Below are 17,164 nucleotides of genomic sequence, written 5' to 3'. Positions count from 1 at the left end.
AAAATATTATTATTGGCGCTGAGGTTGTGGCTCAGTGGTAGAGTGCTCACCTAGCATATGTGAGGCCCTGAGTTCAATTCTCAGCACCACATAAAAATAAATAATAAATAAATAAAGATATTAAAATATTATTATTATTATTATTATTATTATTATTATTATTATTATTATTAATATAATGAATTGAACCCAGGGGCACTGTGGTTAAGCAAACCATATGCCCAGCCCTTTTTATTTTACTTTTTTTTATTTAGAGACAGGGTCTTGATAAGAGGTTTAAGATCTTGCTAAGTTGTTAAAGCTGACATTGAACTCATAATCCTCCTGCCTCAGCCTGCTGAGCTGCTGGCATGCACTACTGTGCCCATTTTTTTTCTTTTTATTCTTAATAATAAGCTTTGGGGTATGAATGGATGTGTTGTTTGGCACTGTGAATACCTCTCTCCTACTCTTGTATTTTAAATTGGATGTGGAAGTTACAAAAATTATAAATACTCATTGCCAGAGGAAACTGTCCTCACAGGATTATTTGTAGGGTCTTAATATGTGATAACTTGTTTCATCATAAAGAAAATAACACAAATGCTTTTCATCCTAGCAGAAACCCTGTTGGTTGTGTGATCTCTACTGTATAGGTGAGAAGGCTGAGGCAGTGGAACATCCCAAGATTAGTCAACTGGCTCATGCTCCCTGATTGCTCTGCTTCTCAAATCTGTGCTTGGTCCTCAGCAAGCTAAGGTTTGTGTTTGGGGATGGGGGGGAGGGAGACACCATAGTGGTTAGAAAAAAATGTGTGCAGAGGTGACTACAGGGGGAGCCATGGGCCAAGATGGTCAGTGGACACTCATAAATGAAGTCCTGCTGGGACTCATCCCCACCCCCACCTGCTTCTCAGAGTAATGCTAGTAGATGCAAGAACATTTGCAACTGGGAAAAGGAGCAGGCCCTTATGTTAAGCAGTTCATGGGTTAATGCTCACTTGCCCCCCACCAATGGGGAATCCCCTTTGCATAAAATACGAATGACTCTGACTGAACTGCTAAATTGGTGGCATTGGAGAAATTGCCATGGTAACACTCCAGGTAGCAAAGCCCAAAGAAAATTCATTGAAATGCTCATAATACCCCAGTAATATAATGTTCCAGTAACACCCCAACCACTTTGGGGCTTTTTAAACTTTTTTTTTTTTTTTTTTTTGGTGTGTGTGTGTGTGTTCGCGCCAAGAACAAATCAATTCTGCAGTTTGCTGAAACCAATGGGCACCATCTCAGAGTAATGCTAGAAGATGCAGAACATTTGCAACTGGAATTACAGAGAAAAGCAATTATTAAGGTGCAGTAATGAGAATACTAGAAATGTTAATATGATAGGCATCCTTGGCTATTAAGTAGCATGTAAAAGAACAAAATCTGGTGGTGAACTTAATAATTACTATTACTTTGAAGAGATGAGAGACACAAACATTTCCAACCATGCAGTTATTACCAAAAAAATTTGTAATTTATATTGATAACAAATGCACAGGGCATGCTGAACCTATGTGGCCTATCTACTTCTGTCATTGAAGTAAATGTCGAGTTTAGTTAGAGGTTAGTGAAAACAAAGATATAATTGTCTTTTACTCATGTTTGCATAGCCCCTTCCCTTCATTCCCCTGGATTAAGAACCCTGAGCCATGTGGGGCCCCTTCCTCAAGTCTCATGAACAACCTCCTGGGCTTTCAATTTGTCTTCTAGTGAACTCAAGTTAGGGAAAAGGATACCTTAAAAATATGGAGTCTTTCTGCTTGTGTTTCTTGCAGACTGCATTTAGGTAGCCCACCCCCATTTCCCAACACAGTTTTTATAATGATCCCCATAAACACTTGCATCATTTTGTAGGATGCACTCTTAGAAGCCAGTATATTTTGTTACCATTTGATATTCTCTCTTGTTTTGTAAGTATAGCTAGTGTTCCCATATAGCATTAGTTTTTGAATATTGAGCTAATAGCTAAGCAATCATTTTATTTTTTAATTTTCTATCTATGCAGTCACATCATCTGGAAGTTCTAACAGTTGCTTTTTCTTCTTTTCAGTTTATATGGTCTTAATTTTTAATTGTTCTTCTGTTTACTGATAGGACTTTTGGTACAATGATAACAGAAGCAGTGATATCAGTGAGTCATCTTCCTGATTTTAAAGAAAATCGTTCTAATATGTCCCCATTGAGTCATGTGCTAGTACCAATTTTCAGCAGCTAGCAAGAGCCAACCATTAACTTTTCATGAGTTTTACAAATCAGTGTTAAAATATAGTCATTATTTAAAATTAAATTATAACTCCAACATTTGTGGCTGATGAGCAAGGACGTTCTGCATGGTGTTTGCTGCAAGCTGACTTACCTCTGGAGCACAGGCTTGGACTTATCTGGCTTGGACCGGATGTCCTGAGATGTTGCTTCTGAATGCCCAGGGAACCCCGCACCCAGATCTTCTCGCAGGGCTTTGAGGACTCATCCCCACCCCCACCCGTGCATCTCCCACCTAACCGCAGGGCAGCATCTTTACATCTCCTCCTGGCTGCTGTCCCACACTACAGTCCCTGAATACCAGCCACTACCCTACTTTCTACCATCCTACCAGCAGTTGGCTTACACTCAGTCGGTGGATCCCTACTCACATCTGAGCGAAGCCTATGCTGCAGCCATTAGCCCCCTGCACCAGCCTGTGGCCACCAGCAGCCAGCGACAGTCCTGGCCTGGCCACCAGAGCCAGAAGGGGGCCGCCCTGCCTTTGTACCTAGGGTGCCTGACTGTGGCCTGCTTCCCCAACTCTCTAGGATAGAGGGAGGTGCTGTGGGCACCCTCGGGGATGCTTACAGCTGCTCAGACCTACTGTTACCCCACGGCATGCCCTGGACGCTGCAGGCCTGGCAAAGTACCTGGGGCTCCACAACATGGCTCAACAGATGGAAGAGGTGCAGAACGTAAACCCACACCTGCTTGGGCCTGATCAGACTGTAATCTGCAAAAGTCCCATTTTCCATGGCTAAGAAACCCCTGGGTCTCCCCTGTCAGAAGGATCTGGTGGTAGCCCTGATGAATCCCATGAAGTCTTCTGCTCGGTTCTGGGGAGACTGTCTCTCTTCAGCTCCACGTCCAAATATAAGTGACTGTGGCTGAAGTGCAGAGGCGATTGTCACTTTCTGAATGCTTAAATGCCTCACTGCTGGGAGGTGTTCTCAGGAAAGCAAAGTCCAAAATGGCTGATTGTTGTGGGAAAAGTTGGACAAGACTGGGCTGAATCTTCCAGCTGGAAGACGGAAAGCTGCTCTTGTGACCCTCCTGACATCCTTGGTGGAAGAAAGAGCTGTTCACTTGGCTTGGTACTTTGCATATGGCTGTGAACTGGCTTCCTAGTAAGCCAGTGGCCAAATATTTAACCATACCTCACCTAGGAGGGTAAACCAAGATGGTAACAAGGAAGAATAATGCTGTGGGTGTCTCGGCAAGTGTGTAAAGAATTCACGGACCCTCTCAATTAAGACCAAACACCCAATGGCAACAACAGGCCCTCCCTGCTCTTAGAAACCTACAACACAAGCACTTGTCTCATTTTTGCCTGATTACCCACGGGTTCAGCAGCCAGGTCATCTGCACCCCTGTGTCTGGGGTGTAGAACTACATCAAAGAAGCCCTGATTGTCATAGACAAATCCTATATGAACCCCGGAGACCAGAGTCCAGCAGATTCTAAAAAGACCCTGGAGAAAATGGAGAAGCACAGGAAGTAAAATGGGGGTGAGCACAGGGTGGGAAGGGAAAGGACAGAGGAATCTGTCTCCACTGGGACAGACTGGTGGCACTCTTGCTGGGGGAGGAGTTTCCAACCTGTCTTACCCAACTATCCAAAGTCCTCTGTCACTTGAGGCATGCAGCATCTTGACCTGCCCTCCAGGATCCCTGCAGCTTCTCTAGCACTGTAGTGTCTGTCCTTGAACACATGATCCCAAGGTGACAAGTACTGGTTTTTGTTTTGTTTTTACTTGTTCAGCATTTATTTTTTGGAACTCCATCTCTCCTTCCTCTGAAAGTGGTGCTACAGAGTTTTAGAACCTTCTCATAAGTTCCCTGGGGCAGATAAGAAGTCATGTGCCTAGCTGTTGAAAGTTCAGATTGATGATATTCAGATTATCTACCTACTTCGGTGATGGTGCCCTCCAGGAGGAGGCAAAGGTACTATGTGCTCTGCTGCCAGGAGCAGGTGCTACGTTGATGCAAACCTGGTGCACAGAGGGGTCGTCTAGTGTAGGAAACTTGTAGAAACAATTTCTGCTGACATTTCATTTTTCTTTTGTCTCTTTTTTTTTAACTTTGAAAGTTAACTCTTTAAATGGGTGACTCTTTGGAATGACACATTCCTGTAAGAAACTGAAAGTTTTGTTTGCATATTTATTTCAGATCTTGATTTTTCAAGTAAACTTGAAAAGGGTGGGCACTAAGTGTCTGCTGCTGTCTGTCACCCCTCAGGCCCCTGTGGAGGCTCTGTATTTTGAGAAACAGCATGCTGAGTGTACAGACTTTATTTATGCATAGTTTAACGGGATCTGTAAATACTGGTGCACTTCTTACAAGTTTTTGAGAAATATGATTCAATTTTAATATTAGCTTTTAATGGTGGTGGGATAATTCATAACATGTATTTCAATTTTATTAATCTGTACACAGGATATGAATAATTAAAAGGATACAGAGATTTGTTCTTAGTTTGGAAGATTCTGTTTAATCAGGGCTCTCTGTTCAGAAAGCAATAACTTCACATCTTGTTCCTGTGAGGCTCATTCACTGTAAGGTGAATGTGTGTTATATTTGATATGGATGAAATGGAGGTTTAGAATTGAACTCCCTGCATGTAAATATTCCTCAAAGCAAAGTGTGCATATGATTCCTGTATAATAAAAGTATTCTTGATAGAATCTCTGGAAAAATAAAAAATAAAAAAGTAAAATTAAATTATGGATTTGTGAAACTAAGACAATCATATTAAAATACAGGTAATCAATTATCAAAACTCACCTCTTTTGCTCTTTTGTGGTGTCTTGCTATGATCCCTGCACTTCAGGCTGTTTGTGTGTCTTCTGTGTCTGTGAGATGGAAGTGTTCCATGGTGAGTGATTGTGTGCCTTCCAGTTACATCACACTAAAGGCTTTGACTTGGCCATGATGGGAATAGTAATAATAGGATAATGACAAAGACTGGAAACTGGGGCTTTTATTTTCCTTATTAGTCTGTTGTCAGGCATAGACTAATATGCTTATGACCAAGATTGTGCAAATTCTAAACTCTTAACTAAAAAAGAAAGGAGAGAAGGAAGAAAGAGGAGAAAGGAGAGCTTCTCCCAGTGTGTTAACCTTCATATGTTGCTTTTCTCTGCAGACATCTGTGATGCTCTGCTGGCCTCTGCCTTGCTCTGGGTGTCATTCAGCAGCTCTTCAGAGCTGTCCAGTAGACATGGCCTTGGATTTGCAAGTATAAATCAGAGAGATGATAAGTCAGCTGTTGTCTCTGCTTCTTCCTCAGAGAGAGATTGCATCTTTATTTCTATTCCTGTAGCTCAAAAATTAATTATTTTCATTTTAAAGAAATTGGACTTTTCATGTTATCTTTCTTTTTATTTTATTTATTTTATTTTATTTGGATAAATTTCTTCCTTATTGGTTGCCCAGTAAATATTCATAAAGGAAATTAAGTCAGAATGGAATTATTGGAGCTATTCATTATTTCCAATTATACCAAATCTTTTTAGTATGACAATAGACTATGAAAATGTTACTATTCAAGTGAGCTGATCATGAAAAACGGAAATATATCAATAAGTAAAAGAGCCAATGTCAGAGCCACTGGGATTAGTCAGCAGGCCACCACACAGTATCTCTGTGATGGAAAGAGTCCAGGGCTGCCTGATGGGCAATGGGCACCATCCTGGGACATCATATGAGAGGAAGCCAGGGTAAGGCTGTGCTGATAGTAGGGATTTCCTTCCCAGGTAGCATGAAAGAAGCTGTGGACTTGCTTTTTGGAGATGTATCATTCCATCTTAGGACTCCAGTGTCATTGAGTGAATTACGTTTTCTGTTGCACAAATAGTAGTTCAGAGGATTAAATAAATACAATAAAAATAAATCTCTCTAAAAAATTCTAAAGAAGTAGACTGATTTTTCTGTGAAAGGTGAGAAAATTCATTCAGGATGTACAATTTAAAATTAGCTCTGCCCCTTCTAAGTACATCCTTGTAAGTATTGGTGATGTAGCCTGGAGTTGAGTATTTGCTCCCTTTATGTAATATTTCAAAGATCTGGGTTTAAGTGTAGCTTGAGTTTCTTTATCTCTTTAAAATAAATCATGGTGCCTAGTTATCAGATACATTGATAGGAAAGAGTTGATACAAGAGAAAAATCCACAAAGTGGTTTGCAAAGATTATAATAACTAAGTAAACACTCAATTTTTTATTTTATTTTTTTTTAAATTTTATTTTAAATAAGTGATAGCAGAACGCATTGCAATTCTTATTGCACATATACAGCACAATTTTTTCATATCTCAGGTTGTATATAAAGTATGTTGACACTAGTTTGTGTCTTCATACATGTACATTGGATAATGATGTCCATCTCATTCCACCATTCTTGCTAACCTCTTGCCCCCTCCCTTCTTTTCCTACCCCATTGTCCTATCTAGAGTTTTTCTATTCCTCCCATGCTCCCCCTCCCTACCTCACTATGAATCAGCCTCCTTATTTCAGAGAAAACATTTGGCATTTGTTTTGGGGGGATTGACTAACTTCACTTAGCATTATCTTCTCCAACACCATCCATTTACTTGCAAATGCTATGATTTTATTCTCTTATTGCTGAGTAATATTCTATTATGTATATATGCCATGTTTTTTTTCCATTCATTTACTGAAGGATCAATTCAATTATTTTAAAGAAGCCCAGTGGGCTTGCATGTTGTGTTTCTGATCTGTAGAGACACAAACCTGTTATGATTCAGGCTTCCCTTCAGTAGTACTTTGGAAGTTATAAACATATAGAGGAAAAATTCTTCTAGTTTCAAATCTACTTATTTCCATTATATATAATTTTAAAAATTTAACAGCTCAGAATATGATAAGCAGTCATTACAAAATGGTAGTACTAAATTCACCATGTATATTTAGATTACTTTCACTGCATATTTAAGTTAATTTTTTCTAAGAGAGTAACATTCAGCTGATTAGGTTTAGTGTTTATGGTTGCAACTCTGATTGCATGTAATGTGTGTTTCAGTAAATATTCCTTGATATTCCACCAAACTTCATGCTCATTCCTGAAATGTGATTTGCAAAGCTTAATGCATCAGTACTTCTTCTGAAGGATTATTTATGTGTTTTCTGTTTTATGTGTATGGTTTTTCCTTTTATACTCATGCATTTTATTTATTTCTGTATTTGTGTTGTTTTCTATTGACTTATGAAAAGTAATAAAGTATTTCTTAGCAACACTTTTGTGACAAATAAAGGAAAGGTGTCTTATGAACTGTACTGGGAAGGCTGAGTAGAGAAGTCTGGGCAGGTTCAGGTGTTTCCAGTGACCAAAGACAGAGAGGCAGTTCCAAAGGGGCTGAGCATCACGGCAAGTGATCTTGTGGCCATATTTGAGTCAGTGATTTTTTTTTAGTTTCTTACTGGAAGAGAAACTTATTGTAGTGATAGTAATGGATTTGTATTATCATTCAACATAGAATTAAATGCTCTTAGAGTTCATTTATTTTTTATTTATACATGACAGTAGAATGTATTTTAACATATAAAAATAGAGTACAACTTCCCATTTTTTGGTTGTACATAATGAGGAATTACATTGGTCTTGTATTCATCTTTGAACATAGGAAAGTGATGTCATATTCATTCTACTATCTTCTCTATGTCCATTCCCCCCCTTCCCTTCATTCCCCTCTATCTAATCCAAAGTACTTTGTTCATAACTCAGATGCTGAAATTGTGAGCTCTAAAGCTGAATGTGGTCACCTGCATGGGTGATCCCATTGGAGACAGTGGAAATTGTAAACTGCTTTGATTGCAACTGTATCAAAAGTGGCAGTGAGAATGCAGTATCAGTTATTTTTTTTTTGCATAACAAAAGTAGATGGAGACAAATGGAACTGATTTGATTGTTCCTTTTTTCCTTGTAATTCTTGGCCTTACCAATGCCATTGATTATGTTTCCACAGAACATGGACTGCACTCATCTGCCTTCATTCCCCTTTATCTAATCAAAAGTACTTCTATTCTCCCCTTACCCCATTGTGACTTAGCATGAGCTAATCTGTTTTATGCATTCTGTAGGAACTGTACTTTGAATTTTTTTATTTTAACATTTTTACCTCATCTGTTGGTGGAGCCAGGAAAATATTTGCCTAATACTTCCAATACTAGTCATTGCTGAGCATTTTAGAAACTCTTGTTAATATTAAGATACTTATTTCTCACTTCCATACAGTTAGTAGTATATACATTTATGTTATGTGCATCAGGAAGATAAATAAGAAAATTTTTTTAAAAATGATTAGATCAGGGAAACTATTTAAATTTGTCCATAAAATACTAAATAGTTTCTTACAACATGAGAATTGACTATTTGAATTCTGAAATTTCCCAAATATCATATGATATACAATTTATTGGCTTTTAACCCAAGAAAATGTTTTTTTTAAAAAAAAACTTAAAAGAGTAAATAATAATTTAAAATATCTGAAAGTATGTCATTCTGTGATAGAAATCAGAATATTACTAAATATTCAATGTGAATCTTACCCTCACATTTTTTCCATAGAACCTAGGTTTGTTTATTGTTTTGCTTTGTTTTGTTTTTGTATTTCCATCATTATGCACAGGCAGGTACCTAATGGAATTGGCCTATGTTCCATCAAGTAGGTCAATTCAAATCACAGCAAAGGGACTTGCAAACTAGATTTCTATAAAGGTGAATAAAAACAGGGATTATTTTGCCTTTGCACATCAGATATTTAATTCTATTTATTTTTTCTAAAAAGTTTAGACCTATGAGGGCCAAGAAATTTTCTGTTTTTAAGCTACCATTATTTTTGTCCTGAGGGGGAAAAAAATTAAACACTGCAAGATGCACTATGGGTGTGAAGTGATGTGGACAGGCCAAAGTTAAAAATGTGTGTTTTCAATATGTCCATGTGCTAGCACACAGCCCCTTTTTGGCAGCCTCATAGCTTTATTTAGTCAGCTTTTACAAACTGCAAAATGGTAGCATGGGGAAGCACCTCAAAACAACAAGGTTTAGACAGAATCTGCCCTGGAGTCATTATATGGAAGGTCAACATGCATCTGCTCTGGTTCTTTCCTGCTACTCCTCTAATTTAAGAGCCTCCATATTCTCTATAGAGCTAAAGTTCCCAGATGAGACAAACAGAATAAACCGGCCAGGTTTGTTGTAGACAGCAGCCTTCAGAGAGGCAGTGTTAGGTGTGACTTTGTCTCCAACTATGTCAGATTATAGAATTATCCTCAGAATCTGGGCTCTGCTGGACTCAGTTGCCTGTTTTGGATGGTTGAACACTTTCCAGGAATGCTTAGATTTATTAGTGCTGTTCCTTCCTTGCAAGATGGTATTTGGATGCACAGGACAGTCTCCTGCCCTTGTGGAACTGTATGATGGGAGGAGACATCATGGTATATGTCAGCTCCTCATGCTGGTCCTTGGCTCTTGCTGGTGCTGAGGGAGTTTGCCTGGCCTTAACCTTGAAGACTAGTTACATCTTCTCCTGAACCCTGTGGTGGACATTCTAAGTGTTCCCAGGGAGCAGTCATCATCCTGTGCTGAATGTGTCCCATGTCATTTGGCTTCTTGCTGATGGTGTGACCTCCCTGAAGTCTGTGAGTCTCATTTATGGCCTGAGCAGATAGTCAGGGCCTGGATTATGTTTACTTTGCCCCTGTCATGTTGACCTTCTGTTTAGATTCTGTTATACTCAGCTTACTTCTTTGCCTCCTTTTGATGACCTTTTGATGGGAATTCTGGGTCACTCTGAGGCAGTGGAAAAAAAAAAAAGCATTGATGGTTTTTTTCCTGGCAAGTTAGGCTCAGAACTGATCTATCAGCTCAGCTGCAACAACTAGTCACTTTGCCCTATGAAACCACAGAGGGCATGGAAAATGAAAGCTTTACCTGGCCAGGGAGTGTAAAACCAGGAACTGCAGACTGTCTCTGACTTGGCATGGTCCAACATGTGATTTTTCAGCTTTACTATGATGTGATAGTGATATGCATTCTGTAGAAACTGTACTTTGAATTTTGTATTTTAACATATCTTGGGCCACATGATCTAATATTAAGGTTGAACAACCTGTACTCTATAGCATATTGTGGTATTTGGTAGGTTAGGTGTACTTAATGCATTTTTCCATTTACAATATTTTTAAATGATGGATTTACCAGTTTGTAATGCCATGTTAAGTGAAGGAATATTAGTATTTGGAAAAGGGTGGTAATGCCCAGAGGAAGTTATTATACTTTTCCCTTTGATTGGAATTTGGGCTTTAAAGATGCTTTCAGGAGTGAAATGGAAATTTTTCTTTTCTCAGAGGGGACCTACCTTGACAGCAATTGTCATTAACCCTGTGTGTTCCTCAGTGGGTTGTACACCAACCTCAGAGCAGACTGTCAGGCCTCCAGCTGAGCTCCCTGTCCCCCCCAGAACTGAACAGATCTGCTAATGCCACACTGAATCAGAGGTGGAGGAAGTCTGATGCAGCGGCAGAATCTCATTCCAGCAGGGCAAAGTGGTGCTCGTCTGTCATCCAGGTGGCTCAGGAGGCTGAGGCAGGAAGATGGCAAGCAAGTTGGAGGCCAGCCTCCACAAGTTAGTAACACAGTGACTCAAAATAGAAACACCAAGAGAGCGAGGGACACAGCACAATGGTAGAGCATCCATGGGTTCCCTCCCTAGGATCGCAATCAATGAGAAAACCTGTCGCTAAATTTGGCTTACTAACACCAGATTTTTGTGACAAATTTTGTGTCTATGTTCATGGGGATATTGACCTGGGTTTTTGTTTTGTCTTGTTTTTCCTTGTAGAATCTTTACCTGATGATGTTACCAGGATGATGCTGGCTTCATGGGAACATATTAGAAACCATATCTTCCTATTTATTTATTTGGTAAGAGTTTGAGATGCATTTGCTTTCATTCTTTGTTTTGGCACTGGGGTTTGAACCCAGGGGTGCTTACCATGGAGCCCCATGCCCAGCCCTTTTTTATATTTTATTGAGAGACAGGGCCTCAATGAGTTGCTTAGGCCCTTGCTTTTGCTGAGGTTGTCTTCTAATTTATAATCCTCTTGCCTCAGCCTCCCCAGCTGCTGGGATGACAGGAGTGTACCACCTTGTCTGGTTGGTGTTCAGTCTTTAATATATCATAGAATTCACAATCCAGTCAAGCCATTGGGTCCTGGGCTTTGATTTTCTTTCTTGGAAATCCCTTGCAACTAGCCATATTTTTTTTTTTTTGGTACTGGGGCTTGAACCCATGGGTGCTTAACTACTGATCCATATCTCCGGCCCTTTTAAAGTTTTATATTGAGACTAGGTCTCACTAAGTTACTGAGGCTGGCCTCCAACTGGTGATCCTCCTGCCTCAGCCTTCTGAGCCCTGTGATTACAAGCATGCACCAATGTGCCCAACTGAGAAAAATAAATAACTTCTATTTTGCTTTATCCACCATTGTTTTGAGTCTCTCCATTAATGCAGTTATACTAACTAATACAACATTAGATCATCACTTGTACAGCTGTGAGTGTTCAGCTGAGGTCAGAGGCTATGATGACACAAGGGCTCCTCGGGAAACCTTGGTGACTTTCTCCTCCTGAGCAGCAATACAGAAGGAAAAGCAGGCTTGACCCTGGGCTTCAGGGTTCAAAGGTCAGATGGGACAGAGGTAAAGACAGGCAGGGAGTAGAAGAGTTGGGAACCAAGTGACTGAGGGCCTCAGTCTTGGGCTGGAGAGAAGAGAGGTGGAAAGACTTAAGATGAAAGTTGATGGGAGTGAGAAACTGAGAGATGGCGGAGATGGAGTGTCCAGTGCATGGTTCTGGAAGGTAGTTTTCCATAGGATTACTTGTGTATGTTTCATTGCATTGGTCTGGCTTTTTAGAACCTATTAGTGGATAAAAATTTAATTGAAGCCAGGTACAGTGGCATATGCCCATCATCCCGGTGACTTGGAAGGCTGAGGCAGGAGGATTGCAAGCTGGAGGCCAGCCTCAGCAACTTATTGAGTCCCTAAGCAACTCAGTGAGACCTTGTCTGTAAATAAATAAATAAATAAATAAATAAAAAGGAGTGGGGATGGTGCTCAGTGGTAAAGTGCCCCTGGGTTCAATCCATAGTATAAAAATAAAGAGCATGGATTCAACAGTGTGTGTGTGTGTGTGTGTGTGTGTGCACGCAGGGGGTGTGTTTTCTAGAACCTTCTTTGAATTCATAAGAAGTCTTATCTAGAAGCTGGTTTGTAGACTATGTACCATGTTCCAAAATTAAAATTAAAATGGTAAATATGTGTTGTCCACCTTCATAATGTAAAGCAGTAGAGGGAAAGAAGCAAACATCAACTCAATAATGATGTCAATGGTCAGAATAAAATAATTAGATTTAAAAGCCAGACTAGAGAGGACAAAGAAATCACATGGGGGTCAGCAAAACCCACAGCTGGACTGGATCTCAGGCGTGCCTTCAACCCCATGTGAGCTCATTTATCGCTGAAAGTTCTGTTTTCCTCTGGATGCATTTTCTTCATCTGCAAAATGGTGCAGTGCCATTTGCTTCTGATAAATTCTCACTCATTTATTAAGATTCTGAGTAGGTGCCAGGCATGGTGGCACACACCTCTAATACCAGTGGCTTTGGAGGCTTAGGCAGGAGGATCGCAAGTTGGAGGCCAGCCTCAGCAACTTAGCAAGGTGCTAAGATACTTAGTGAGACCTTGTCTCTAAATAAAATACAAAAATTGGCTGGGGCTGGGGCTCAGTGATTTAGAGCCCCTGGTTTCAATCACTATCACCAAACAAACAAGCAGAAAAATGCTCCTCGGTGCCACCCACCCCCTGGGCTCAGCTCCTCAGCTAGGGAGCAAAACTCGGGGCTCCTTCCTTCTGTGCTAACACCCGCAGAGCGAGCGGGAATTACTGTTGCCAGGGAAGCCAACCCAGAGACACAGCAGGAAGTGTGTGAGCGGAGCTCTACTGGTAGCTGTGATGAGCACATGCCTGAGCCAATGGAGAGTGGAGGTTTTCCAGTATCCTCCAATGGGGCCCCGACGGAGGTGGGCTCTTGCAAGCTGCCCTACTAACAGCGCTTGGTAACCCCCTGGGCGGGCACAGGGTAGTGACTCCTGCTCGGGTTGGGCTCCCGGCTGGCACCTTGAAGATCCAGGAGATAGAGAGCACCACAAAGGTGCCGCACAGCCTCGGGAAGGGGCTGGGGCTCCACGAGAGCACCCTGGCCAAGCAGCTGGCCTCGGGGCTCGTGGGCTAGGAGAATGCGCGAGAGAGGCGGTGGGCAGGGGCTGGGTTTGGTTGGGGGGGGCTGTGGGGGCACGGGGACCGTCCTGGCATTCGCCAGGACTCAATGTCCCTTTGGTGCCGGGAGTTGACCCAGGGGCTCTGCCCGGGATCCGCAATACAGCCTGTTTTGTGTTTATTCCAGAAAGGGTCTGTTTGATCTGCTGAGGCTGGCCTCCACCTTGCAGTCCTCCTGCCTCAGCCTCCAGGTGCCCTGGGATTATAGGCCTGCACCACTGTGTCCTGACCAAGCATCCTTTTTCCAGTCAGGTCAACTTTTGTTAAGTGGCAACTGTACCAAGTCCCAGCACTTATGGTATTATTATTATTATTATTATTATTATTATTATTATTATTATTATTATTTGCAGAAAAAAATGGCCCATCCATTGACCACCCAGTTTAGTAATAACAGCTGGGGGCTTGCACTCCACTGCCTCTAAGCAGCGGGACTCTAGAGTCATGTCCCATGGTCTCCCTGAAGGCTGAGCAGCTACAGAAACCTGCAATTTATATGAGCTTGTGACTGTGGCCTCAGAGCCTCCTATTAACAGAAAGGGCCAAAGAAAAGCCCCTGGTTTCTTGTCTATGTCTCCTTTTTTGGGGTGGGGAGTGCCAGAGTTTGAACTTGGGGAGCCCTCGACCCCTGAGCCCCTCCCCAGCCCTATTTTGCATTTTATTTAGAGACAGGGTCTCTCTGAGTTGCTCAGGGCCTCACTTTGGCTGAAGCTGGTTTTGAACTGAGATCCTCCTGCCTCAGCCTCCCGAGTCCCTGGGATCACAGGTGTGGGCCACTGTGCCCAGCAGACTTTTCTCTCTCACCTCCACTGATGGGGCATCCAGAGCACTGTATGGAGGATGCTGGCGTTCAGTGTTGGTTGGACGAGTCTGTGAATCGTTTGGACCAGAGACTGCATTTTTTTCCCCACTGAAACACAATAGTGACCATTTCTCCCCTCTGTGCTGCATGCATGTGGCAACATAGTAGAGCCATGCTGTGGGCAGAACCCCTGGGAACTGGAAATGTCCTTGAGTTCTCATTGATTGGTGCTGCCCAAGAGGATGATCCTCATGTCTAAGCCAAATGGAATTTACATCTTAACTAGTCTTTGCTTAGCCACATGGGTCACATGTGTGTTTAAGAAAAGAATCTGATCTCAAACTCATACTTCTAGAATGAAAATCATCCTGGCCAGAGAGAGGGGAAAGTCCTCCAAGGGGTCTGGTCACTGGGATGGTCCTTGAACTCTTTCAAGTGTCCTTTGCTTGGGAAATGCATCTCTTTTTCTTTTCTTTTTTTTTCTTCTTCTTTTTAACCAGTGATGGAACTTGGGGGCACTCAGCCACTGAGCCACATCCCTTTTTTTGTATTTTATTTAGAGCCAGGGTCTCACTAAAGTTGCTGAGGGCCTTGCTAAGTTGCTGGGGCTGGCCTCCAACTCGTGATCCTCTTGCCTCAGCCTCCTGAGCGGTAGGATTATAGGCGTGCACCACCATGCCCGGCTGAAAATGCATTTCTGTTGGTCCAGGGCCTCATAAAAATTTGTGATGGGCTGTGGCTGTGGCTGTGGCTCAGTGGTAGATTGCTCACCTCACACGTGCGGGGCCCTGGGTTCGATCCTCAGCACCACATAAAAATATAAGTGAAATAAAGGTATTGTGTCCAACTACAACTAAAAAATAAATATTAAAAAAATTAAAACAAAGATATTATGTCCATTCACAATTAAATTATCAAAAAAACTTCTGTGGCACATTATTGGAGGGGGAAAAATGAGTCAGCCAGTATTTTTTCGAATGCGAACTTTGCCCACCACTATTTTGGCTATGCATGATTGACAAATAACAAAAATGCACTTTTGATCTTTAAGGGGCTTCTAGTGTTTTCTGGGCAGAGAAACAGGAAGTCTCCTGATGGCAAAAAATGGCTCAGTTGAGTGCTGAGCTTCAAACTGCTGACTAATTTTAAATGCTGGAATTTGGCAGAGGGTTTGATAATTCCCCTTCAGTGTCGGGCTTTCCAGGGGATAAAAGAGGACACATGGTGGAGCTTGTTGGTATCTGCAAGGGGATCCACCAGATCCTCAGGCTTACCAGAGCTCCTGGTCTGGGCATGGCTTGTTCTCTGGAAGGGCCTTTTGGCATAGGAGAGTAGGAGCCTGCACTCTTGTATGTAAAGAAGTGGGCTCTTACCAGCAGTGGTGGCCCCTGCCTGTCATCTCAGTGATTCTGGAGGCTGAGACAGGAGGATCACATGTTGGAGGCCTGCCTCAGCAGTTTCACCAGGCTCTTAGTGACTTAATGTGACCCTGTTAAAAAATAAACAACATAAAGTTCTTGGCTGCATCTTGGTGGGTATTGATGGATCAGTTGGGAGGCCTGGGGCAGGCTCCTGACCTGTCAGAAGCAGAAACACAATCAGCTGTGAAATAAAAGCTTGAATTCTAATTATGAAGTTGTACATGTAGAGTTGCCAGGGTGAGTTGTGTTGGTGACTGATGGTGGATGAAGAAGTCCTGTGTCTGGGGGAAGTTTTTTGAGTTTGGAATGCCATACAGTGTGCACTTACAGGAATATTAGCTTGTCCAAGTCGTCTTCCATTTTTTTTTTTGGGGGGGGGGTTACCAAGAATTGAACCCAGGAGCTCTTGACTCCTGAGCCCCATCCTCATTACTTTTTGCATTTTATTTAGAGACAGGGTCTCACTTAGTTGCTTAGGGCTTCGCTTTTGCTGAGGCTGGCCTCCAACTCGTGATCCTCGTGCCTCAGCCTCCAGAGCCCCTGGGATGACAGGCCTGCGCCAGAGCACCAGCATGATAGCTGTTTCCTTCAGTGCTGTTTCTCTCAGTGTTATTTGGTACTTTTTGTCTTCCAGTGTTGCTCTTAAGAAGTCTGATTTCCAGGGTTGGAACCTTTCTTTCTGGATGTTTTGGAGGTACTTTTGGATAGGGCACCCTCCCCTGATTTCCCTTTCTTGATGTTCACAGGGCTTTCTGAGTCTCACTGTTTGGTGTTGTTCATGTGGACAGTCGCCAGCTCTGAACGCCTGAGCTGTGGGCTGTTCCTGTTCTCTGTGTGCTCTTTTTGGAAGTCCAGCTAGGTGAGATTAGCTCTGCAGTGATTTTCAACCTGGGCCGGTTTTGCCCCCCTCTAGATATTTGCCAGTATCTAGAGAGTCATCTCTTGTGGTTTCAAAACATGGTGGGGGGACTCGTGGCATCTAGTGTTAGAGGCCAACGATGCTGCCAGGCAACCTGCACTGCAAGGCTGTCCCCCAAAACAGAGGAAAGACTGAGAAATCCTTTTTAAAAAAATATTTTAAAAATATTTTAAAAATACAAGTTAGATTTTCAAGATGACAGGCTATGGAAAGATCAGTGAGAATTATAGAGCTCCATAGGAAAGGATAGGTATATGTGCCTTTTTTCCATGATTTTTTGCAAATAATATCATATCTTTTTAGTTGTGGTTGGACACAATACCTTTGTTTTATTTATTTACTATTATGTGTCACTGAGGATGAAACCCAGGGCCACGCACATGCTAGGCGAGNGGTA

The 17,164-nt window shown here is 42.0% G+C and overlaps 1 pseudogene; it reads left to right on the top strand.

The window, feature by feature from the left end:
* The first annotated feature begins 819 nt into the window (after nucleotides 1–819).
* Nucleotides 820–3,771, top strand: LOC107133776 (annotated as a pseudogene).
* The last annotated feature ends 13,393 nt before the right edge of the window (nucleotides 3,772–17,164 follow it).

Source organism: Marmota marmota, unplaced genomic scaffold, assembly GCF_001458135.2.
Source record: "Marmota marmota marmota unplaced genomic scaffold, marMar, whole genome shotgun sequence".
Taxonomy (NCBI): domain Eukaryota; kingdom Metazoa; phylum Chordata; class Mammalia; order Rodentia; family Sciuridae; genus Marmota; species Marmota marmota.
Note: the sequence above shows the minus strand (reverse complement) of the source record. Positions and strands in the feature narration are given on the sequence as shown.